The 25,913-nt window shown below is 44.4% G+C and overlaps 1 protein-coding gene across 1 annotated transcript in view; it reads left to right on the top strand.

Annotated features, from left to right (window-relative positions):
• The window catches only part of BMP7 (bone morphogenetic protein 7), an 84,800-nt gene that overhangs the window by 37,305 nt on the left and 21,582 nt on the right, over nt 1-25,913 (top strand). The gene's annotated exons all lie outside the window — the stretch shown is intronic.

The raw sequence follows: 25,913 nt of genomic DNA on the forward strand, positions 1-25,913 counted from the left end.
TGACAAAGGACCAGGTGGCTTCTCCATCCATCCATTCCACAGAGTGAAGCTGCCTTGGCTGGCAGGTAAATCTTACTTCAACACTGGTGATGTTGCATCCACCTCTGTTGCAATTTGAGGGCAGCAGACTATGTAGCATACACAACTCTGACGTTTGACACTTTGATCCTGCTCTTTCTCACCTGTGCCCCTGCCTGCATTCACTATTTGAGGCAGTCAACTTGTTCTGACTAATCACAGGGCCAGCTTTGTGATAGGATCAGAAGTCTATCCTTGACGGATCTGGAACCTTTGTTTTTCGGCGCCAGGCGAAGACCTTTTTATTTAAGCGGCATTTTAACTGTTAGTATTACTAGATTTTATCTGGCCAGGGCGGCTTATTTTATATTGTATTTTTGTATTTTTAATTTAATGTTTATATTTATTGTAATTTATATTATAATTACTTTTAATTTATTGTTGTAAGCTTCCCCGAGGCTTCAGCGAATGGGGCGGCATAAAAATGTTTTAATAATAAATAAATAAAACGTGCATCATTACCGCCTGTACTTCATAGAAGCATAGAATAGTAGAGTTAAAAGGGGCCAAGAAGTCCTTTCCCTTGCTGTTGCAGGTCACCAGTTTACACCATCCCACTCATGTTGCCCTTCCCCAAAAAGCTAAGGAGGCAAGAACAAACTGCTTACAAAGGAGTGCTGAGCAGGTTGTGAAGAAGCTGTCCATCCTGAAATGCTTTTTTCCCACAACTAGTCAATACCAGTTCTTTAGATCTGGTAACCTGAAGAAAAACCTTTGCTTCCCACCTGGCCTGTATTGTTCAATTAGTCCAGCCTTTCTGTAACCTTTTGCCCACCAAATGTCATCTCACATAAGGCAAAGCAGCATGACCAGTGGTCAGAAAGGTTGTGAGTTGTAGCCCAAAACATCTGGAGATCACCAGTTTGGGTGAGTCTATATAAGTTGGTAGTGTTTAGTGTCTGGTCTCTGGCACCAGACAGTGGGTTTGTTATAATCTGCAAATTGGATTGCTGCCACTGAAGGAAAGACGTCCACAAATTTAACTCAACTCCTACGGTTCACAGAACAGCAGTGAGAGGCACATAACCATTAAATGTCACCACATAGCCACAAACACGGCCAAATTTGTTTGGAAACTCTTCACAAAACACACCCATAAAGCTGGACCCCCACAGATGTGGATAAATATGACTGTGGAGGAAATGACATTGTTGGGGGAGGAATCAAACACCCTAAAAAAAACCATGTGTGAAAGATGCAGACATGACCAGCCAAAATAATTTTGCAAACAGCCATCTTTCAAACAATTCAGTCACAGACAGACATACACATAATGGACTGTGGTTAGAACTTAATTAATTAAAGCAATGCTTAAATGGATCTATGCTAAACTTGCAGTGTTTCTTCAATTTATTATGGGAAAGGCTTGTTTGCTTCCCTGACCACCTTGCATAAAAATGCCTTCACATGATGTTACTCTGGCTGCAATAAGAGTGTGGAAGGAGTTTCAAATCCTGTTTTCCTAGAACTCATACAAGTTGTTTCCTTTCATTCCCCCATGACACCAATGAGTAAGTTGTCCCCTGCACCATCCTTAACGTCTTCACTAAAGGTAACAGCTTTCTTTAGCTTTGTCTTTCCACTGATGACTTGTTTTCTGAGCCATTTTTCATCTCTTGTTTTGCAGCTATCCTAAAATAGAGTTTGTAGAGCTAGACAAGAGCCTTTAGTTAAGATGTAGTCACTCTGGAATTGAGCACTTTATTCGTTTATATATGATATTTTCGATGCAGATGTGGCCTTTCCTTTTTCCTTGCCCTGCTACCAACTCCTTCCACCCATTTTCTGACTCAGAATGACTTGTGTCATTTCCTGCCACATAATAAAATGGAAAGCTCCATAAAATGAGGAATTTAATCTGTTTTCACCATTTTATGTATGGATGATTTTTCCCCTTTTCCTTCTTTCTTGGGTTATAGGAACCTTCAACCTGGTGGCTGCCAGTCATGTTGGATTACAACTCGTAGCCTGTCATGAGATGGTGGACGTTCTAGTCAGACACACGTGGAGACCGTCAGGCTGGAGCAGACTGGCTTATAGCCTAGTTCTCCACTTTGTGTAGAGAACTCTGGGTCGTCTTCCCAGTCCCATTGTTCCCATGTTGCCTGCTAATGTTGGTTCCCATGGAAGCCCACCACCTCAGCCATCCACTGCTCCTTTGACAGCTGGATGGCGCAGGGGCTGCTGGCCAGCAACCACCCTTGCTAGTGTACCCCTTGGCTGGCACTGTGATGGGTTGGAAGCTGAGCAGCTTCTTGCTCCCAACTGTGTCACGTGGCTGCCGTGTTTTATCGGCTGCAGCTTGGCTCCAATCCCTGCTGCTCGTGGGTAAATTCTCTTGCTTGCTCAAGGAAGAGGCTGCTGTTGGTGGCGCATAAGAGGCCCGAGAGGTGGCAGGCATTCAGGGTGCCCGATGAAGGCAGCTTGCTTAGGACTGCTGGAAACTTCGAACGGTGCCTGGACGTTCTTTCCTCTGGCTGTGTTTGCATTTATTCTTTTAGTGGTGTGTCCTTCGCTCAAACACCCAGTGTCTGGTATTTTATTCCTGCTAGGGCACATATTGCCCAAATCTGTAATGGAAATGCCGTTTCACATGTTAGCAACACTGTTATGCACATTGCAGTGACTTGCTGCACAAGTGTAAAAATGCTCAGTACTGATTACTTCCTGAAGAACTTATGAGATAGCAGGATATGGTGGGCTACACTCTTATGTAACATTTCCTCATGCTGTGGGAGCTGCTGGGACACGGGGCTATTTGACCAGAGGATTCTGATGCCAGCTTGGGATGGCATGACTTGCCAATGCTGTATTTTGAAGGTGTAAATATGGGAATGACTGCCACAGGATTGCGTAGACCATTTTTCTGGAATTCGATTCCATTTGCAAAGAGCGCATGACAGCTCAAGAGATAATTGAATCCATTTTCCTTTTTGCTCTGGCTTCATGGTGCCTACACAATGGTGCCATTGTTCATGGTTTCGTGGCACACATGTTGACATTAAAGTGTTTAATCTTGTTGTACAGTATTCACCCCCCAACATCTGTATATGATAAGAAGTGGTTTCTATTAAGGGGATTTGTTGACACAGTAATAGCTAATGCTTATACATGAGCAGATGGAAAATGTCTTCCCCCATTCTGTTCAGCAGGAGAGGGGCGGTCCTAATTTCCATTCGGACTGCAGATGTGATATGCCCCATTGCTATTAGAACTGTCTTTATTTATTTCTTTATCCAAGTGAGAAGTTTGTGTTGCGGGGGAGAATACAGAAAATACACTGTTCTGTTCTAGGTGAAATGGTTTGGTCTGCAACAACATTCTTGAGATGAATTCCTAAAGAATGCATTGGGTGACCTGAGGGAAGCTGATCTGCTCTAGAGGTTTATAAAATGGATTAGATGCTACACCAGTCCATATATTTAAAAGCCAGCCTTCCACATCTTGATGCCCTCTAATGCATTGGGACTATGATTCCCATAAACCCATCGAGCTTGCTAGCTGGGGTGATGGGAGCTGTAGTCCAGCGTATTTGGAGGGCACTAAGTTGGGGTAGGCTCCTTAAGGGTATGTTTATGTTACAACAGAAAAATGTCCTACAATTCCCAGCATCCCCCATCCAATGGGATGATGAGAATTGCAGTGTAACACATCTATTAGCAAACAGGTTATGTGGAGAATGCATAAGATTGCACCCTTAAACTGTGACAGACTTATGGAGTCCATGTTTGAAAATAGTTATATTTGGGAACAGGAACCAAGTCTTCTGAGATGCCATGCACCAAATGAAATTTAAATCGCAATATATTTGCATTAGCTACCATGTTGGCTCTAACATTAATTTGCTTGCTATATTCAGTTGATTACATGCTCTTGTCATTGTTCTAGCCACAAAGGAAGAGAGATGCATTTATGTGAAATTACTGAACTGAATCAGTGTGCATTCCATGTGCTTTTATTTCTTTAGCCACATTTGTGAGGCATAAATGCACATCTGCGAGTTGGATGGTAGAAACACAAGTGTTTTTGTCTTTTCTTGAGAAGGCCATGCCCATCACTAGAACCAACAGATCAGTTTTCCCCAACCTGATGCCCCCCAGATGTTTTAGATTCCAACTCCTGTTAACCCTGGCCAATAGAATTCTGGGAGTTGTAGTCGAAAACATCCAAAGGTCACCAGGTTGGGCAAGTTAATGTAGTTTGAGCTCTACCCAAGTACATATGATGCTAAACTTCACATTTTCATGCAGACCAAATCAGCAGTGATTCTTCCAAATGAAGAATCCTTGCCAAGCAAGATGAATTAGAAAAGTAGCACGTTTGTCGTATGTCCTTTACATACCTTGTGGATTCTGAAATGGACAAAAGAGCTATATAAGTTGTTTTTTAAATCTTGTTCAAGAAGACTTGCCTCTACTACAAAGAAATAGTCAGGATGAGTCGAATCTGTTTTAGTGGCATAGATTTCTTCTTTGGCAGGTTTGCCTTTCCTGCTCAATCAGAAGTGTTGTTCGTGCATGCAGAGCCACTGTGGGAGGCAACTCCGTGAGTCAGCAGCTAGCAGTCCTGAGTGCTGCCTGGCCCCGGAGGAGCTTGCCTGAGCTGCAGCGCTGTCCAGTACAAGCACAGGGTTAAGGACAGCAATCCTGCAGTCTGGCTTGCTGGTTGGCGTGCCCCTGTGCTTTGCACACCATGGTGCTACTGCACTGCCAATGGTAATACTTGAGGAAGCCTGTGTTTGCAAAACAGGCATGTGGGCTGCAGCAGTGAACCAATTATCAGATTAATTTACTGGAGATTAGGAAAGCTGTGTGTTGTTTTCCTAGCGCAAAACCTCTTGCCTTAAACAAAATCAATTTGCTTTCTTTTCAGGACATTCCAAAATAATCCACTTGGGCAAGGGAGCTGATGCCTATAAATTTTGACTTGTGTCATGTGAATACTGTTTTAACAGTATTAAAGAAACATTTTCGCATTGGTTACACACTGTGGGGCATTTGCTGTGTTCTGCTTCCAGAACCCCTTTTTATGGCTTTTTTTAAAGTGCTGACTCAGCTCGAAGCACATAAATCTTTTTGTCTAGGGGGCTGGGAAAAATGAAAGCTAACTTGCATAACGTTGTGTGTCTACATTTTTGCTCATTGTAGTCATTATTTTTCTCAATAATCTGTATGTCAAGCACCAAATGGAGTTAAAAATCCATTACATTGTTATTGTGGAAATTTTGCTCCGCAAGCGTGTCTATCTTAAGAGGCTTTAGGGCTCATTTCATGTACTCATCAGATTTTAAGTGCCTTGGTTTGGGTCACCACAGCAGCTTTTCAAAGATAAAGGGTTTTTGGAGACTTGGCTAGTGCAGTTCAGAGAGGTTTTTGCTGAGGCGTGAAACTGCCTTGCCAAGATCCAGTAGTAATATGCCTGAGTACATCAGTAGCTGGGGAGCGTGAGTTGAAAGTTTCTGTTGTGCTCATGTCCTTCTCGTTGGCCACTGTGTGAACAGAATGCTGGGTTAGAGGGACTCTCAGTCTAATCCCGTACGACTCGCTTTACGTTCTGAGGAGGGTCTGGATGTTGGCTTTGATCTCCCTGCAAAGGCTTCTGGCTTTGGCATGTATCTGATGATGCTGACCCCTGATGTTGGCTTTGGCTGTGGCATCTGGAATTAGAAACAGCCTGTAAGTTCTGTGATTCTGTAGTTTGAAAATGTCTTGCAAACTTATCTGGGTATATGCAGCCTGTAGGGCAGAGATGTTGAACCTCTGCTGAATTCAGCACTGAAGAAGCTGGGGGAAAAGATGGGCTGGACGAAAATACCAGCTTATTTTATCTTAAAGCTTTTACTGTCCTAGGAAAGCATTTTGACCTTTAAGAATGGGGATGACTATCAGGAAATGGCTGGGAGGTGTGGTTCTACTTCTTCTCTGTGTTTATGGGAGAGGATTATTTTTCTTCCACTGGGTTCCTTAGTCACAGAATCATAGAATAATAGTGTTGGAAGGGGCCAGAAGGCCATTGGGTCCAACCTCCTGCTCAGTACAGGATTCCCAGTTAAACCAACCATCTCAGATGGCTGTCCAGTAGTTATATGAGAAGGCAACTAGTACAGTGGTGGTGATGGTGTGCATAGGGGAGCTTTTCCAATTTAGTGCTTTCCAGTAACGTTGGAGTACAAATCTTGGGAGTTGCACTCCAGCTAGACTGGCCGCTTATGCATTGTGGAAAAGAGGAAGCATATCACTCAAAAAAGAGGATACCAATTGGTACAGCATTTGCATGCATTGATTTATATGCATTAGAAATAATATAATTTAAATGGAAATGTCATGCATCTCACCACAGTGAGATGACCAGATGACCTTGGTTCCTAATCAGGCTGCTCTCTGGGTGCTCACTGTTGGTGGGCCGTGTAAAGACTACTGCTCTCCTTTTTTATGGGTTATCTTTAAACTGTACTTGGACTGGTCAGGCTTTCAAATAAAGGACATTATCAAATAGAAGACTGACCTTCCACAGCTCTTAAAATAGAGGAGAGTCTTCCAGTGACATAGAACAGGATGCATGGCTACTCAATGTCCTGAGCATCTGGAAGGCTCCAGGTTAGTGAAGATTGGTATAGAGAATACCTTGTTTTCTCTTCTGGAATCAACTTTCCCTTCACTTATCTTTCAGTCTCAGGAATTCAAAACCTTTTCTCAAGGGGGAGATTAAAGACCTTCAGAAGGCCTTATGGCCTTTTTTGGGGAGGAAAGAAGTTGCAGGCATTTAAATGCACATTCCTGTTGGTGTGTTTCTCTTTCTGCCTCTTTCCCTTTGCTGTGTTATGGCAGTGAATTGGAAAGAAGGAATGGTTCCCTGAGGCAACCCCACCCATGTCATCCCTCTCTTTGCAGTGGTGAGAACAGAGCGCTGCAGTTTTATTTCTTTATGGAAAGTGTTTTATCCTGCCTTTCTAGCAAACCGTTGCTCAAGGTGGCGAATGATGAAAAGGAACGAGGAGGAGCCGTGCGGCACATTAGTAGGAAGCAAGTTCATTCCAGAATGAATTTATTAGGCCTCAAGGTGCCAGAAGATGCATTCTGTTTGCCGAAAGAGACTTGCAGATCTACTCTTTAGCAATCCTAAGGAAGGGGAATGTGTCAAAAAGCAGACTAGAACTTATTGAACATGTCCCGTAAGAATAACTCAGTCATGAAATGCACAGCCTTTGTAAACAAAGTCGAACCCAGCTACATGTACAAGGAGTAAAAAACGTCCCTTGGAACCCAGCCAATGGGCAGAAGGCTGTGGCTTCCTTTATGGAGTCAATCCATCTCATAGTTGGTCTTCCTGTTTTCCTGCCTTTCACTTTCCCTACCATGATTGTCTTCTCCAGTGACTTTTGCCTTCTCATGATACGTCCAAAGTATGGCAGCCTCAGTTCTATCTTTTTTACTTCTAGAGAAATCTCTGTCTTGATTTGATCTAAGAGCCACTTGTTCATGATGCCTAGGTTATTTGCAGAGCAGCACCGTGTTTCAAAGGCATCAGTGTTCTTCCTGTCAGCTTTCTTCACTGTCCAGCTTTCAGACAGAATCCTCAGCACAATGGAATTATTATAGTAAGATCACTGTAGACTGCATATGCCCTGCCCACCCCTCAACTCCTGGCAAAGCAGTACTCATTGTTTTAGCCTCAGTATCAGACCTATAAGCAGAAATGTTATGGTGAGGTAGCCTAAAGTTAGGCACAGTGATGTAAACTGCTGAGCCACTGGGGTTTTTGATCAAAAGGCTGGTGGTTCAAATTCGTGTGATGGGGTGCGCCCCGGTTGCTTTGTCCCAGTGCTGCCCTTTCCTAGCAATCTGAAAGCATGCAGATGCAAGTAGATAAATAGGTGCCACTATCTATGGGAAGGTAATCGAATCTTGGCATTTAGTCATGCCGGCCACATGACCACAGAAACAAATGCTGGCTCCCTCAGCTAAGAAACGGAGATGAGCATCTCCCCCTAGAGTTGGACATGACTGGACTTCATGTCATGGGGAAACCTTTACCCTTTTAACCTAGAGTTACATTGGAGGACCTTTCATAGTTCACTGTGAAACAGTAGAAAAGCTAAATAGTCTGGCGTAGGTGCAGTCCTACACCTACCTAGTCAGAAGTAAGCCCCATTTGGTTCCCAGAGAAAGTTTGTATAGGATTCCCAGCTTCCTTCCACTCCCATACAGCTGCCACAAGAACCTCAGAAGAGTTTAGGGAAGGTAGAAGGGGACAGGATGGGGAATGGCAGGGAGAGGAGAGGCATAACTCAACACGTTCCTACAACTTCTCTGACACAGTTCCTGCCCATAGTCAGCCAGACAAGCTCAGAAACTGTCTAGCTGAAACTGTGCACCAGCAGGAACAGGAAGCAAAATCACCTCCATCTTTCCTCCAGCCTGGTCTCACTCTAGTCAGGACATTTGAGAGGACTCTCATTCATAGGGTCACCATGAGCTGAAGATGACTTGATGGCACATAATGCACACAAAAATTACTAACCTACGAACATTTCGGATGTAACCCCTTGCATGTTTAGACAGAAAACTTCCTAGAACCCCCCTACTTACAGGGAGAGGTGGGGGACGCAGGATGGGTTGAGGCAGAAAAAGGTCCAGAATGCCTAGGACCACACCCATAGCTGCCTGCTGCAAGCTCGCATGGGAGGACGGCAGACACTGCTCCTCTGGCAGCAGGCGGGTGCATTTCTGTGCTGGCTGCAGAGTGGGGAGGGCCTGGTCCCGCCTCTGCCAGCCTCCCTTTGTAGAATTGCATGCACTTGCCTGTGGCTTAAGGGCAAGGCTGCATGAAACAATAAGGATGCCTTCTGTGAAGAAGAATGGATTAGCTTGGCCTTTCCCAACTGGCATTCTCCAGATGTTGGCCCTTCTGGCTGGGAATGATGGGAATTGCAGTCCAACTCATCAGGAGGGCATTGACTACGTTAGGCTCTTAGGAAGCGGGCAACACGTCGGCATTGCCCAGGAGTGTGCGAGTACAACTGTAATTTGAATTCCAGCACCATGCAGGGAAAGACAGGAATACACTCCACCACTGGAGCATTATTTTAAACACAGCACTCAGCATGGCTCTTCAGACTGTGGGCAGCCGGTGGAAGATGCCAGCTGCAGTTCTCACCGCAGCGTGTATGTTGCGCCATGTTCAGCACTGGTGTGGTACTTTGAGATGCCGATCACTCTGGTTGCAGTAGACTGCTGTGGAAGTAGTCCTTTGGAGTGGGGCAGGCAGGCAGCGAAATGCACGGCCTGCCTTTTCTGGGGTTACTTCACAGTGGCCTTTTTCTAATGGGTATCCACCCCCTCACAATTTGCTTAACATTGCTAGCAGTGGTGGTATCCCCATTCGGAATGCTGGTAGAATGACTTGAGTTTTGGCCCGGTAAGCATCAGTCATGGGAATGAGACCAGTGCATGGTTCCCACACGTCACAAGGCTGTTCATGCATAAAGAGGAAAGATTTTTGTTTGCAATTCCCACTGCAGCTGCACTGTTGGCATGAGAAGTGAGAAAAATCTTCAATTACTGGGGGTGCTGTCAGACTGGTTAGGTCACGATAGTCTGCTGCTCCGTACAGTGCCCTATTATTAAATTATTTGAAAGCAGGCCTAGTGCAATTGATGGCTGGCACAAAGAATGGAGGCGAGATCCTGACCTCTTGATTATTAGAACCCATTCTCACGTCATTTAAATAAAGTCGTTAAGTGCTTTGAGTTAGATATCTGGAGTCAAAGATTGGAAGTTTCAGCTGTGATTGAATCAGTATGTGACTTTCCCACAAAAATAGTGTTCAGAACCGCTCACATTGCTCAGAAAATAGAACAGTGACAATCAAAGCACAGTTGGTTATTTCCAGACTAGTCCCATTCTGATCCCACTGAGTGACTTACCCACTGATTTCTGCAGAACTCAAGCATGTCTGACAGTTTGGATTCAGCCAAGTACAGGTTAAAAACATTAACATCCCAGTATGCAAAGTATCAGCATTTATTTGAAGACCTTCAAAAACATTATGAAGAAGCATGATCTTAGAAAAGTTATCTTTTGGATATTTATGAGCGGTTGGGGCGGTGGGGAGCTCTTCAGACAGAGCAGACAGAATGTCAAGCAAACGGCGTATCAGAAATGGGAATTGCAGCTCATTTGATGTAGCAAAGCCTTCCGTCAGATGCATGCACTTTGTCAGAATTGGATGCATTGTGGCTGCCCTCTCTGAGTAAAGCCACGCACACTGACATTGCTAGGCACAGTGCCTGCCTGCGCACCCCCGTAGCCCTGGGATCTGTCCATGCCCTGAGTGGGGCTGCCATACTCTCACTGGGGGGATCTGATGACTAGCTGTAGCTTGGGCTGCTAGTCTCCTCCGATGTGACTATATCAAGTGCGGAACAGTGTGCTCATTAGGGCAGACTGCTATGGCGTGACTGAAGAGGCAGCTGAAAGATTCAGACACGGGCACTTTTAAATCCATGAATAGTAATTAGAGAGAAATCGTATGACTCCTTAACAGTGAGGGCCCACAGGATAGTTTGGATTCCCTGACCTAAGGCTGCAGACGGCGTTATGAGACCCCTGCCCCCTGGCATGGGAAGAAGCACGTGGGCTGTGCTTCAAGGTCGGGAACTCAGCCTGACGAAGGGGATGAGTTGCCATGATACCTCCTTCCCTACAACTTGCTTCTGCTGTCTATTGCAGAAATACAATTTGCTTAATATTGCTAGCAGTGCTGGGAGGCAGAAATGGTCTCTGCCACTCTCCTGCCCTGCAGGGGAGACTTGTGAGCCCCTGAGTTCAGTGGCTTGTGATGCTCAAGGGCACCACCTGTAGGGGCGCACTGCTGAAAGCTTGGAGTGCCACGTTTTGAGTCCCCTGAGTCTGACTGCCAACTTGCAGGTGTCTGTGTTTCACAGTCTTGGCACTGCCAAGGAAACAGCGAGAGGTGAAGGCACTTACATGTCCCAGAACAGAACGAAACATATTCTTAGGTGCCTAAAATACTTCTTATTATACTGAATGTATTCCTTTCTCTTACCTTTCTAAAATCTGTTGCAAAACCTTTTTCCAAAGCTTCCTTAAAATGCTCAGGCTGAGTAAAAATAATAAAAATCATTATTTTCAGGTGTCTGGGAATATTTTTTCTTCATTTTGAGATGGTGTCACTGACAGACAGAAAGACTGTCCTTTTTTATTGATGCATATTGAATACAGCCCAGACTTCTATTCTGCTATCCAAACTATTCTATTATGTGATATTCTTAAAGGTTGCTTTTCATTAATCAGCTCCTTTTAATCCATTCAATTAATTAGTTTCTTTTAAGCCAAAGCAGATTCTGTAAAGCAACTTAAAAATGTGAGATAGTTTAGGCTGAAAGTTGGTGACTAGCCTAATGAGTTCGTGAAGCTTCAGAAATGAGCGGGGATTTGTTCTCCTGTCCTCATCAGCCCTTCCTTCCTTCCTTCCTTCCTTCCTTCCTTCCTTCCTTATTTATTTATTTATGAATGATATTTGGATATTTATAGGCCGTCCATCACTGTTGTCTCTGTCTTAACCACTGTACCACACCAACTCTCACAGGAATACACTGAGAACATACTTGTCTAAATGGATTTTGAAAAAGAAAATAATACTGACAGATGCTACCCAGTGTTTGTGAAGTAGAGGCCTGTTCCCATGCTGAAATTCCTCCAAGCAATTATCCTCCAACATGTATATGTTTGTGATTTCATGGAGAAAGTACCAGGTGTACACTTCAGTAGTAACCTCCACTGTAATCACAGCCATGTTTAGACTTGGCCATCACAATAACAGAAATTGCTAGAAAGTATATTGGTTTATTTCCTGTTGGCTTGGTTCTTCTCCATGCCATCGCACACATGGGTGGGCTTGAATGGAGAAAATTTAGACCAAACTGACCTTGCGAGCAGGCTCTCAGAAACAAACCCATCAGTGCGGCTGCTTGAGGTTTAACTAGTCAAACAAGAAGGTCAAGTGGGGATTTGTTGATAATATATGTGTAGCTACCCAGGGTTAATTGTTAACCGGGTCACACAGGAAGTGTAAGTGGGATCAACGGATACAAGCTAAAGCCAAACAAACACATACAGGCACCCAGGCACACATTTCAGCCATGAATGGGTAATTAATTTTGGGGTCATTTATGAAGGGACTTGGTTGTAATAAGAATCTTTTTTCTTCCTAATTAGTTTTCAGGTCAAAGATACAAACAGACATGACAAGGAAAATGTAGATTGTGATTGAACCATGTAAGAATTCACATTTAAACATGACCTCATTGCATGTGGAATTCTCATGTTGGCACTTGGTGACTTGAGTGTATGCTGCGTTGTGAGTACTTTATCCAGTTTTCTTCACCTGGGTATCTTTCAGATATGTTGGATTCCAACTCAGCCCCAGCTGACCTAGCCAAACAGTTGTGAGTGCCAGACTTTGCAGTCCAAAACATCCAGAGGGAGCACCAGGTGGGGAAGGTTACTTTACCATAACCTGTATCACATCGGGTTTGCCTTAACTTGGTTTCAGAAAAATGATTGGATTAAATGCCCAGTTATATCTAATCCTCCATTAAGTCAGATTATTCAGTTTGGGAGTTAACCATACCATCCATATGAAGTCTGTGGTGGCGGATTGTCAAGATAATGTACTGCTAGGCAATATTAGATGCATTCTGCTGAATCACCTGTCACAGCTTTGCTGCCTGGCTCAGGTTGCCAAACCATACTTGGTGGGAAAGTGGACATGGAGGACCTATAGGGATCTTCCTGAATCTCCTCCTAAGTTCTTGGGAAAGGGTAAATGACAAGTGGTAAAACTTTGGCAAGGTGATGTTCCTGATCTGTTTACAGATGAACTTGTACCGACTGGGTTCATACGATAACATATACTCAAGGGTTGGACATAGGTTGCCAATGAACAATGGGTTTTTGTTAAACCATGGATCATCATGTCATCTGAACTCAGTCAAAGTAGCAAACCATGGGGAGCAGTCCACTGTTCATAGCCCAACGACAAACAATTGATTTACTTCATGGGTTGGTTGTGGTTAACAATCCATGGCTGGGTTCAAACTACCTGGTAATCAATGGTTCAACAACAACCCTGGGTATGGGTCATTGTGTTGTCTGAACCCTGCCACTTCGATACAGTAAAGCAGGTGATTTGTGCAGGAGAGAGACTAGCTCATTCATTGGTAGAGGAAATGCCTTGTGCAGAGAAGGCCTCAGGTTCTGTCCTAGGCAGTGCTACTAAAAGGATCTCAGAAGGTGATGTTTCTCCTTTGCTTGAGATTCTGGAGAACCACTGCTGCATAGAGAAGACAGTATTACATTAAATGGACAAGAAGTTTGACCTAGTATAAAGCAGCATATAAAGTGTCTCATGCACTGAGAAAAGTTCAGGGCAGTGATTCCAGGTGTGATGCCAGGGCATGCTAATATGACATGGCCCACAAGAAATAAATGAAAGGCTTCCATGCACCACAGGAATCCATCTGGAGACGAGGCCGCCTGTTTTGTACATGCATGATTTGGCAGTAGCCTTGCCTTGTTCCTGTCGTCGCTCATGGTGTGTATGGGAGAGCCATTTCTTCTCCCACCCTCTGCATTACATATGATTGGAACATACCAGATGCATTTCAATCATCTAAGACGGTGTGCTAGTTAATGGATTTTTAATAATACAAGTATTTCTAAAAAGGGTGTAGGTGGGCGGGGGACCTCCAGATGGGCATGCACTGCCGTCGTGGTCTCTTTTCTTCCCGTGTGTATTCATAAAGCAGAACAGAGTCAAAAGGTGTTATGATTTCTTCAGTCTGGTCATGGGGCTATTACATTAATTTCTGTATGATGATTGGAGGTTGATAGGATCATAGTACAGCACATCTGGAGGGCACCAAGTTGGGGAAGGCTAATCTAGACTGTGTGACTCATTACTTTTATTCAGGTGAACAAACTTAACGCTTCATAATTACTGGATGATAAAGTTGTGAAATGCCAAGAGCACCAGACTCATTTGTTGAAGCTGTGATAGTGATTGTGCATGTGCTGTTGCTTTTTTATTTTATTTTATTATTTTATATTTTTGTCCATATGCCAGAACTAAGGAGAATGCATTCAAGACAGTTTTGGCCATCATATTGCTTTTACAAGTCCCCTGTTGAACCCTTGGCATTCTTGTAGCATATTTTTCTTAAACATTTAATTATACTATAAGATGTACTGCGGTCACCGGTGTAGTCACTGATGCTGATTGAGGGTCGATGTTGCTCATAAATTAGTTCTGAAAGGATTTGTTACTTCTGGGTCAGTAATTACATCCAAGGACCAAGGAGAAAAATGAGGAGGGGGAACCAATAAACTCCAGCTGGGAAGACTTTGGGGTATTCTCTTTTCAGTTGCACATCCAAAAGAAGTGTTCTGCCATGCAGTGAAAAATAACAGAAAGCTGGTCTCTGCTTCGAACACCTTTTAGACGTTCTAGCATTTTAAAACTGGCAGAATTACTCCCAAAGTAATTGCTTTATTTCAAAACTGTTCATAATGTGTTTCTTTCACTGCTTCTCTTTCAAGTCTTACATATCCACTTACATCCTCATTACTGATGGATTAGTAGGACCTGACCCCAGTGATGCCTCAGTGTGTCTTTTTATTATGTCTTGGGGAAGTAAAGATTCATGGGAGATTTTGTTGGGGAAAACAGGATGCCGAGAACAATCCATTCTTAAACTGGCTACCAAAATTGCAACTATTGCCCTGCTTGATTCTTGTGATTTAATTATTTAGTACAAATCTGCAATTTCATGCAAGTGTTGCTACAGGCTAGGCCTGTGTTGGTGGGATCTAAATGGCATTCCACATTGGTCAGAAGCAGGTCCAAGCAGGCAGAGATCAGAGGGGACCAGACACAGGTGCCTACCCATTTAGAATCCCTGTATTCCACCTTCGTCACAAATGAGCACACCACAACTTAGGTCAAGGTATAGAACAAGTACTAGTAAACCAACCATTAACTCATGCTATCCCACTAAATTTCTTTCAGCCCTAGGGTGGAATTCTGTTTGGAAGAAGGTGTTGGGGCTAAAGGGGATGGGCCAGAAATACCAGACAAACAGTTTACTGCAACTGCAAGTTTTTTCTAAGCTGTAGGCAAGGCATTTAATCAGTCGAGCAAGGGCTTAAGCAGACTGTCCTCAGGCAAGGAACAAGTTTCAGGGACCAAGGACAAAGCGCTAGGGCGTTATAGTCTTTGTAAGACATGGTGGGCAGGGACTGACTCTTAGTTGTTCAGTGTGTTAGTTTAGTTGGTGTCCTTGAAGCACAGCTCCTTTTGACGGTTGTGGACAGGAAGGAGTAGAATACTTCTGGTGTAGGAGATAAGGGTGCAAATAGAAAATATTTTTTATTTTTTCCTCCCTTTCCTTTTTTCTTAGTTTATGGTGTCCTATTTTATATTGTTTTAACTATTGTGGTTTTATTACTGTATTATTGTAATTTTATATTATGTAATCCATCCTGAGCACTTGTCAGAAGGACAGGATATAAATATTTATAATAAATAAATAAGCGGATGGCCATTTTGTAAAGTGCCCCCACTGATAGTTTAAAGACCTCTAGTAAACAATAACTTGTAAACCAGTTGGGGCATGCTTGAAAATGTGCTTGAGAAGTATAGCAATTTTGGTTGGTTGGATTTTTAATTTTATTGTAGTCCTGAACCTGGTTTGTAAATATCTGCTTGCCTGGTCTTGCACTGCTTAAAGAAAAGAAAAGCTGACCTGTGGATGACCAGTGAAGGAGTCTCTTTCTGTTTTATTGGAAAGTTTTGTCAGGCAGTAGCTACGGATGACTACACTAGGTATGAAAGGGCAGGTGAACTGCTGAAATGGTTTATGTGCTGCTGACTTTTGTGAACTTGTTTACAAGCCAGTTCTAAAAGTTTTGTAATTGTCAGCTAGTCAGTAATGTTGAGAGTCGCCCTGCCAATGTGTAATTGTCTGGGATGGAATGTACTGACGGCTACCGAAGCATGTTATGGAAATCAAACAGTGACGTTAAGCTGAAGTAAGATGAAAGTCAGCAGCTGGGCAAAATGGCAGCCCATCTCACAGGCTGGTTGTGAGCATGAAGGTCAGCCCAACTGTGATGCAGGGGTGTGCATGGCATTCATCACACCCTTCTGTGTTCAGGATTCCACCTCATCTCCCCATGCCTGTAGCTGCCATAGTTTGAATGCCACTGACTTTAAAACAGCAGAGTGCAGCTGGATGAAGGACTGCTCAGAAGCCAAACCGAGACACATGTGCCTAGGGGTGCCCTTCAGTGATCTTGGTGGATCATGGACGCTCTGTGTCAAAAGTTTCTGCTTAAGTGTCACAAAGGTGTCGTAAACAAATGGGCCTTTTCTAGCATTAGCCTGCTGTGGATGTGCCAAACCAGTGCCTGGCTGAGGGCTAACAAACTGAAGCTGGAGGCAAGTAAGACTGAGCCGCTGTTAGTGAGTGGTTCTTCTGACCAGAGGGAGGAATTAAACCTGTTCTAGAGGGGCTGCATTCCCTTGAAGGAGCAGGCTTGTGGCTGGGGTTTGCTGCTTGAGCCAACTTCGTCACTTGCGGTGCAGGTGGCTTCAGTGACTCGGAGGGCCTTCGGCCGGTGGCCCAGCTGCACCCCTGACTGGGCAGTGATAGCCTGCTCTCTGAGATCTAGTGATGTGATCATCTCTACACTAGATTACTAAAAAGCACTGTATGCGGGTAGCCCTTGAAGACTGTTCAGAAGCTGCAGCTTGTACAAAATGCGGCAGCCAGCCTCCTAACAGGAACTGGGTGGTTTGAGCATGCGCCACCAATTCTGGCCAGCTTGTACTGACTGGCTGTTTGGTTCTGGGCCCAGTTCAGTCCTGATTGTAACCTATAAAGCCACACATTTCTCCAAGGGAGGCTCAATGGGTGGCAACAAGGGGGCGCCCCGTTTCCGTGGAGCGCCCCCCCCCCAGTGGGACAAGTTCCTCACTGAGGCTTGCTTAACATCAACATTACTATCTTCAGTGCCAGATCAGTGCCAGATCAAGACTTTACCGCAGGCATTTAATTAGTTGGGACCCTGTTAATTTTTTAATCCAGGTTCAATCAGGTTTTATCAGAACTTTATATTTTAAATGGGGGGGGGTTGGTGTGGTAATTTTTTCTCCAATATTTTTAGATTGTGATGCATTTTAGACTGTGTTTTCATAGATTGCTGCAAACCTCCCAAAGAGCTTTGGCTATTGGGTGGTATGGAAGTTAAATAAATAAATAAAGCCAGCTGCCTCTTCCTTCATCCCAGTAAAATGCTTTTGTGTAATATTTCCTACATCCCAATGAGGTGTTCTGAAATGTGTGCATATTCATGTGCCAGAAGAAGTTTGTTCCAAGAAAAGCTACCCTATGTTTGTTTAATCTCCCCTTAAAGCAGTTTCATTAATCCAAGAAAGCAAGTGTGACGGAGGTGGTTTTGATCTGGAAGAGATTCTGGCTGCAGTCCTGTTCACTGGGGGCAGGCAATAAGCAACCCAGAGGTCCACATGCCACTCCCACTGCAGCCTGCTTCACATCCTGCACCCCCCAAATAACAATGATGCTGATGTTGATGCTGGTGATGCTGATGGAGGCTCAGAAGAGTCAAATTTTGATTGCAAGCAAGCAAGCTCATTTTGATGCTTTGAGCTCTGCAGGCATTTTTAAAAATGTCCCAGTGCACATGGCATGTGGCTCACAGAACAAGGAGTGTTTTTCGCAGGAAAAAATGGTTCCAGACCTCCAGCACTGGCCTAGACATTTACCTGGAGTAATCACCACGTGGCATGGTTTACTTCTCTTCTGAACAGACATGGCTAATATGGAACTGTTAAATGTGGTTCTGAATTCTATGATTTAGGATGTTGGCTACCCCCTCTTCCTTCACTAAAAGGTCAAGCAGTTGTCTGGTTGCTGGTTCCTTGGGGTACAATTCCATGCAAGAATGGTGCATCTGTAGCCATTACATAAGCAGAACTGGCTGGAGCAGAGGGTCAGACTAGATGACCCAGGAGGACCCTTCTGACTTGCTATGTCTCTGTACTGAGAGCCAATGCAGTATAGTGCTTGCACTGGGACTCAAGAGATCCAGGTTCTAGTCTCCACTCAGTGATGAAGCTCACTTTGGGTGACGGGCCAATCTCTCACCCTCAGCCCTGCTTCATAGGGTTGTTGTGAAGATAAAATGTAGAGGATGGCCATGTTATGAATAAAATAAAAACAAGGCAGACACATTTGATTCATATCATTCTTTTTTGTCGGCTGGTCTTTAGCTGTAGCTTTCAGAGGAACGGACGAAATAAGATCATAAAAGCATAGTAAAATCAATATACAAGCAGAACACAAAAATAAAAGACCTGGGCAAATAAAAAGTTTACACTGGACACTGCAAAAGAAGTAGACAAATCAGTATGAGCCTCTCTGCGAGGGAAGGGAATTCTGGAGATGATGCACCGCAACAGAGAAGGCCCTCTGAGTGCCAGCCAACTCGACTCTGAGTGGTGGCAGGCAGGGACAGAGCAGAGGCTGTAGCTCCCTGGCAGTTCAGCTGCTCTGCATGCAGAATGTCTCAGACCTGCCTGGAGAGGAGTAGGTTAAAATCCTGCCCAAAGCCCTGGATTGCAGGTGCCGGTCTGCATTCGCTGCCTTCACTGAGATGGACCACCCCCCATGATCGTATGCCTAGGCCCACCAGGATGAGCTTGATAACTAGCCTGGCTCATGTGGGAACATTTTATGCTTGTTCTCTGGCCTGAGAGATTCTGCACAACTTTGTTTGCAGCCAACAGACCACCAGACTGGACTGATTCCTGTTTGAGCATTTGCTTAGAAACACTCTTACTGGAAATATAAAGTATCCCTATATCTTACTTTAAGGACTGCTTAGACCCAATCAGCAGGTTATCTTGTAATGCTCACTGCACTTGATCATTAGATTTATATCCCACCCTTTTTCTTCCAATGAACTCCAAGTGGCTCACATAATTCTCTTCCACCTGCTGTCAATCAATAGCCATGTGAGGTAGTTGGGTTGGGACTCTGTCTGGTCTGGGCCTATGCTGCACCAGAAATATCTTGGATATTAAAATGCCTGTGCACCAAAGACTGACCTGCACCCTCATGCAGAAAGCTGACTTCTGAAGCTCCTGGAGAGGACACTGAACCCTGAGGAACAGAACTGCACCACTGAAATTTTAACAAGACATTGAACCCTTGGGTGAGCAGATATCATGTTCCCAACCTAAGCCAAGATGACACAGTGGATAGCAGTTCAGATCCCTCAAATGTCATCCTGCCACTGACACTCTTAGCATCTCCAGGGAAATCGCACCAGGCGATCCAGTCCTGGTAGGCACTGAGGACTCCTTTGATGGCACCTCTGAAGAACATAATTCTCCTGTAGACTCTGAGAAGGAGGCTGAGTCATAGAAGATGGAAATAAAGGCCACAAAGTGTCACAACAATAGGGTTGATTATGAAGCTAAGCCAGTATTTGAGGACTCCTGTGCATCCCCAACCAGCAAGAACATTACCTGAGATTTACTAGTGATGGGGACCATAAACCAGGATCTGTCCCTTGCAGATAGATGCAACTGGAATGAGTGGTTCTCTTATTCATTCAGTTGATAATCCACCTTTTCCTGAAAGGAAACCTGGGTGGCTTACATCTCCTCTTCCTTCTTTCCATTTCATCCCCATGACAACCCATGAGGTAGGTAAGGCTGAGAATTAGTGACTGGCCTAAAGTCACTGAGCGAACTTCCTGACCAAATGAGACCTAGAACCCTGGTCTCCCAAGTCTCAGTCCACCGCTTGAACCACTGCTTCATACTGGCATTCTATACATGATAACGGAAGCAGCCAGCTTATTGAAATGGCCTCTGTATTGGTAGGGTCAGTGTTTTGGCATTCTATGGCTCCTTATACTTGCCCCCTGAAGAAATGGCTTTGGGTTTTCAATGAAGTTCTGGCTAGAAAGAGAGGTTTGACCCCTGGCACCTTCAGTTTAAAGTCTTGGGTGGCCGTTGATGTGGCCTGGAGGACTCCAGGAGCCCAAGACTCTAAATTGTTGGCACCAAAGCCAACAATTCAAAGCTCGAAGGACAAATACCGTGACCTATTTATAAAGCAGGTTCCCATTTCAACCCACTATAAGGAGGCTTCCTCTGTCAGCTTAGCTGCAGGGTATTAATTTGTATTTTCCTGGGAATTGTTGGGAGGAAACCAGTGAGGCCGTTTCACTTTGAATAAATATGTGCTTGCATCGTACATAACTTGTTTAATCTTCAAAGGGTTTAATAATGAATTCTCCCAGCCCATCCCACAAAGTGGTATTGCTACTTTAGCAGATGAGAAAGCTGGCAGGAAGATAAGAAGCTTTCCCGTGGGTACATACGAGCAACACAGTCAGGATTGGATCATGGTTTTCTTTGAGCAATCTGTGCTGAGTCAAGTTAAAAACATTGTGGGGGGTGTGAAGGGAAGGTGGATGTGGATGGAATAATATTCTGAGGCCTACAATGGCTTTCCACTTAATCCCTTGTACACAGGTCATGTTCTGGCAATGAGCTGCTTCATTTTAATACATTGCTTGCCTAATCCTATTTGGATGCTTTGTGTACAAGAGTGCATCTCTGTACATAAAAATGTAGACTTCTTCTGGATCAGACCAAAAGCCCTTTTAGTCCAGTCCTGCTCCCTCCGTAGTGGCCAGTCAGAGGCCTACAAGAAGCCCACGAGTGAGATAGAGGATCAGTAGACTAGTCCTCCATGAAATCTGTGTGGTCCCCTTTTAAAGCCATCTAAGTTAGTTGCTGTCACCACACCGTGTTACATGGTCTGAAATAGCTGTCCTCTCTAGTCTTGACTTTACCTAGATTAACTTCCTCCACAACTGTTCATGGGATGTGAAAATATGCATTTAAGGGGCAACATTATTATGGTCACAGGGAGCCTCTGAACTCGAAGGCTTTTGCTCCTCCAGGGTGGGAGGAATGGTGGAGGCAATCTTCCGCACCTCCTCCGTGCACTCTGCAGTTTTGCCAGACAGGCCTTCTTGCCAAGCCAGCGACAATATTTCAAGGAGGGAGGGGAATAATCTGAAATAACCCCCAGCCTCTCAGATGCTGTCTAGGCACCACTGGATTACAACCAAAGAGAGACAACCTCCAACCTTTGAATGAAATTCATCCCTTGAATCTTCCTGATTTGGACACCCTGGTTGTTTGTTTGTTTTTAATCACTTACTCTGGAGCTGGAGCAGGATCTGACTTGGGGCACTGGCTGAACGGAAGCAAAAACTGAGGAAAGCTGAGAAGGAGCCAGAGGGCTCCAACCCTCCTCACTAGCTAACTGCACGGTGTTGCACTCCCAGCACTGGCCCCAGTGAGCCTTCTTACACACATGGAGGAGTGGGGTGGGAGATGCAAAATGGCGGCTTAGGAAGCAGGGAGGGGTGCAATGTCTGGCTTGAGATGTGCAGGGCATGAGAGGCTGCAAAATCCTCAGCTCGAGAATTGACGGCAGGTGTGGAACCTGGTTGATTGGAAGGCTGGTGGTACATTCTTGGACCTGCCTATTTTCCCTGTGACCCCAGCCTTCATGGAATGCAGGTCCCATGACCTTTCCAGGTTGGAATTTGGCCCTCTGGCGGGAGAAAATTTCATCAGCTCTGACCTAAAGGGTGAAATACTGTTTACCCAGCCTAATTATGAGTAAAGCAGCAAAGAGCGTGCTTTAGAGGGTACCCAACCTACAAAAATAATGAAGAGCATGCACTGGTCCCAATGTGATCGCATCTGCATTCCCATGGGACGCATGACAACACTGGTGGCCTCCCTGTTCCTCTGAGCACAAATGGGAGGAATGCCCCCCCCCCCCCACATACAATGCAAGGTGCTCATGTTCCAAAGGGGAACTAGTTCTTGCCAACCCCTAGGGAGAAAATTCGTGGGTGGTACTACCCTGTGGTGAGACAGCCTTCCACAAGTTAGAAAAAATAGTCAGAGAGAATTAGGCATGGCTAATAATTAAATGCAGCCCAATTGCAGAGCCTCCTTTAAGCAGGGATTGGACTAGATGATCTCTGAGGCCCCTTCTAACTCTATGAGTCTTACAAGAGCAGAAGCTATTGTACAAAGTGACATCTACATCTGCATTAAATCCTTGTCTGCTGACCAAATGTAATGTCATGACAACAGAGGCTGTTTAAATTTCAGATTTTAAGAGTAAAAGTTGTTGGTGGGAGGGTGCTAAACACATCTGCTCAAATGGCTGAATTCTCCCCAGCCTCTTCTCCAACCCTACTTTTCCCTCCAGTACTGGAAATATATGGAGTACCCCTGAAAAACGGTAATCCTGGGATGATGGACTATGTAGAAGTAAACTACATGAGAGCAGAAATCCTTGCGCATGTGCCCATTTGGCTTTTAATATCCCTGCCATTTCCCTGTGTGACTGGGTCATGCCCGAGTTTAAATACACACATTGGTACAGTCACTTCTCCCGAACCCTGTGTGATTCATGCTTTATTTTGGTTTGAGTGCAGCCCTGAAGGCGCACTTCAAGCAATGCACCTAGACTTTAGCATGCTTAGGGAATGGCACCGGAATGAGGGGTCTCATCAGTGATGTGCAGACTCCGTCTCATTGGTGCCAGCAACATGCCGCTATGTTCTACGCTGCACTCCAGAGTTGCAGTTGTGGTGGTCTCCAAGGAAGGTGTGTTAGGAAGGGAACTGCATTAGCCCAGGGACAAATAATTGCAGTTAGAATGTGAAAAATGTGAACAAGCACAACTCAGAGGAAAACATCTGGATTCTTGACAGCAAATGAACAACAACTACCCTCGTTTAAAAAAAAAAAAATAGTTGCTTGGAAAAACACTATCAGAGACTTTCTGAACTTTTGCTTTTCAGATCTGACTTTGCATATCTTAGCATTCTTAGTTCATATGTCTTGTGACCCTTGTTTGATTGTTGTGCTTTGGAAATGCTTATGAATGAAAAGCCTGCAAATTGTCTTTACCTCTGTGCTGTTTGCTTTTGCTGCTGCTTTTTATTTGCTTCTACTGACATTTGATTTTGCTGTGTTTTAAGATTTTATTACCAGTTTTTTTTTGCAAGGAAAAAAAGATGATCTAAAGATGATCTCTCTGATGGATTAGATGGCCATTATCCTGTCTTGAATGGGGTCCCACTTCCCCTAAAGAACAGGGTCTGCTACTTGGGTGTGCTCCTGGACCCAATACTTCCATTGCTGTTTCAGGTGGACTTAGTGGCCAGGAGTGCCCTTTTCCAACTGCAGGGAATATGACAACTATGACCTTATCTGAACAGACAGAGACAGACCACGGTTACACATACGCTGGTAACATCCAAATGAAATTACTGCAATGTGCTCTACATAGGACTGCCTTTGAAGATGGTCTTCAACTGGTCCAAAATAGGGCTGAATGTTGGGTGTCAGTTCATGTGCCTGCACAACACCTACTCTGTATAAATTACATTGCTTGCTGGTTGAGGCCTGGGCCCAATTTAAAGTACTTGTTTTAACATGCAAAGCCCTAAATGGCTTGGGGCCTGGTTACTTGAAGGACTGCCTTTTCCAATGTACTCATGCCTGCCTATTGAGATCTGGGAATGAGGTCCTTCTGAAAGAATTACCCCTAAAGGGAGTAAAGGGGATGAGGATTAGAAAAAGGGCCTTTTCAGGGCCTGCCCCCCACTTTTGGAATGGGCTTCCTGCAGAAGTCCACCTGATTCCCCCCTCCTTGCAATGTATAATTGAGTGATTGTATTTAATGCATTTTAACTTGGTTAGCTGCTTAGATAGGGCTGTTGGACTATTCAGCAGCATATACATTTGAAAAGTAGGTAAGTAAGGAAATGCTGGATAAAGGTATTTTAATAAATAGAATCAAATAGAAAGTTTGGTTGTCTGAGAATTTGGAACAGCCTTGTGGGATTTGGGAGTGTAAACTCAACCCCCCTCGTGGAAAGAAAAAGCAGTTATTTAAAAAAGGAAATGGTAATAGTGAACAAGGCTATCATGATGACTAATGTTGCTGTAACTGCTCAGAGAACGCCAGCTATTGGATGGCATAGAAATTAAATAAATAAATAAATGATAATAATGACTCTATATTACCTCTGGTATTGGGGGATTATCCCATTACTAGAAACATGAGTAGGAGGGTATTGTTACACTCACATTCTAATTGTCAATTTTCCCTGGATGTTTTGTTAGCCACTGTGTAAACAGAATAGGAACACAGAAAACTGCCTTTTACTGAGGCAGCTCTTTAGTCTATCTAGTGCAATACTGTTGAGGCTGACTGGCACTGGCAGTAACTTTCCAGGGTTTCAGGTAGGAGCTTTTCTTTCCTTACCTGGAAATGATGGTGATTAAACCTGGGCCCTTCTGCATGGAAAGCATGTGTTCTACGAGGGAACTACAGCCCGGAGTACTAAATGCAGGACTAAACAGGCCTTTGATGTGAGCCAGTATAACTCATCTTACGATGTGATGCTTACTATACCCAAGCGGTGCATGGAGTACCTCAGTCTCATGGCATGCTTAGCTTTGGATCAATGCTTTCATCTGGCTCTTGATGGGCAAGGCCAAGGAACATAATAAGCATTTTTTGTGTATGGATTCTCTGGAGAGGATGGGAAGCAGACAGCCACACAGCCAGCTTTGGGTGAATCAAAGGTATTACTAAGATCCATGATGTGCCCTTCAAGTTCACCACCACTCCTGCATGACTCAAGCAATACGACGCAATGGGAGCAGTGGACACTGGTGCGTGAGTCACAGAGGTGATGTGGCCAGCTGTAGGACCTTTGCTGGAAAAAATAGCGCTCAGCATGTTTTTCCTTCTGTACTTACTACTTGTTTCCCTACGTCATTCCTCTGTCTAGTCTACCACTGCTGCCTCATCAGGGTTTTTTGTAAGAACAAAACAAAACCCCACACATTCGGTAGCATGGGCTTGTCTACATCAGTAAGGCATTCTTACAGGTACGTGGAGTTACTGTGAACTGAATGAGGCCAGCAAAATGAAATTTTGTCCAGAGAAGATAAAAATATTGATGATAGGTGGCACTTTGTCCTCCTGCTCCATTGTCCGCTCTTTCCTTGTTCTCTTCCTCTTCCCTTTCTGTAGCGTCCCAAAGCTCTGTCCATGTAATTCACAACAATTTATACATACAAGTAGCATAATAAAAATGGATGACAATAGCATACAACTACATAAAATACAGCATAAAGATTACTATGCAAAATGTAAAGCAATTTAAAGGACTAACATGATTTCAATAATGACATTGGGGCGGGGTACTTGGTCTGCCCTTGTAAGGACTTCCCTTCCCCTTGAGGACCAGTTTCACAGCCTGTTGTTAGACAGAGCCCTCCATGCCAAGCAGCATCCGTGGCGAACAATGCTTTTCATCTGCTTTGGTTACTGCTCCAGCTCTGTCTCCTCCTAGAAAAAGATGACCTTGCCATAGATATCTGTGCTCTGGTGCCACCAAGCTGCATTGCTGCGATACGTTTTAGGTGCAGAGGGCAGCCTGGCGGACAGGTTGTGAACTCGGGCCTTTTCCACTCAGTGACAATGCACTGACAGTGATGGGAGTTGTCCTCAAGATGCTTTGACTGCATCCGGTTGCCTAGCCTTGCTTTGCAGGAATGGCTTACAACAGAGAATACTCCTAAGTGGTTCTCACCGGTGC

This window comes from Varanus komodoensis, unplaced genomic scaffold (genome assembly GCF_004798865.1).
Source record: "Varanus komodoensis strain SLA01 unplaced genomic scaffold, ASM479886v1 scaffold8, whole genome shotgun sequence".
Classification (NCBI taxonomy): Eukaryota; Metazoa; Chordata; class Lepidosauria; order Squamata; family Varanidae; genus Varanus; species Varanus komodoensis.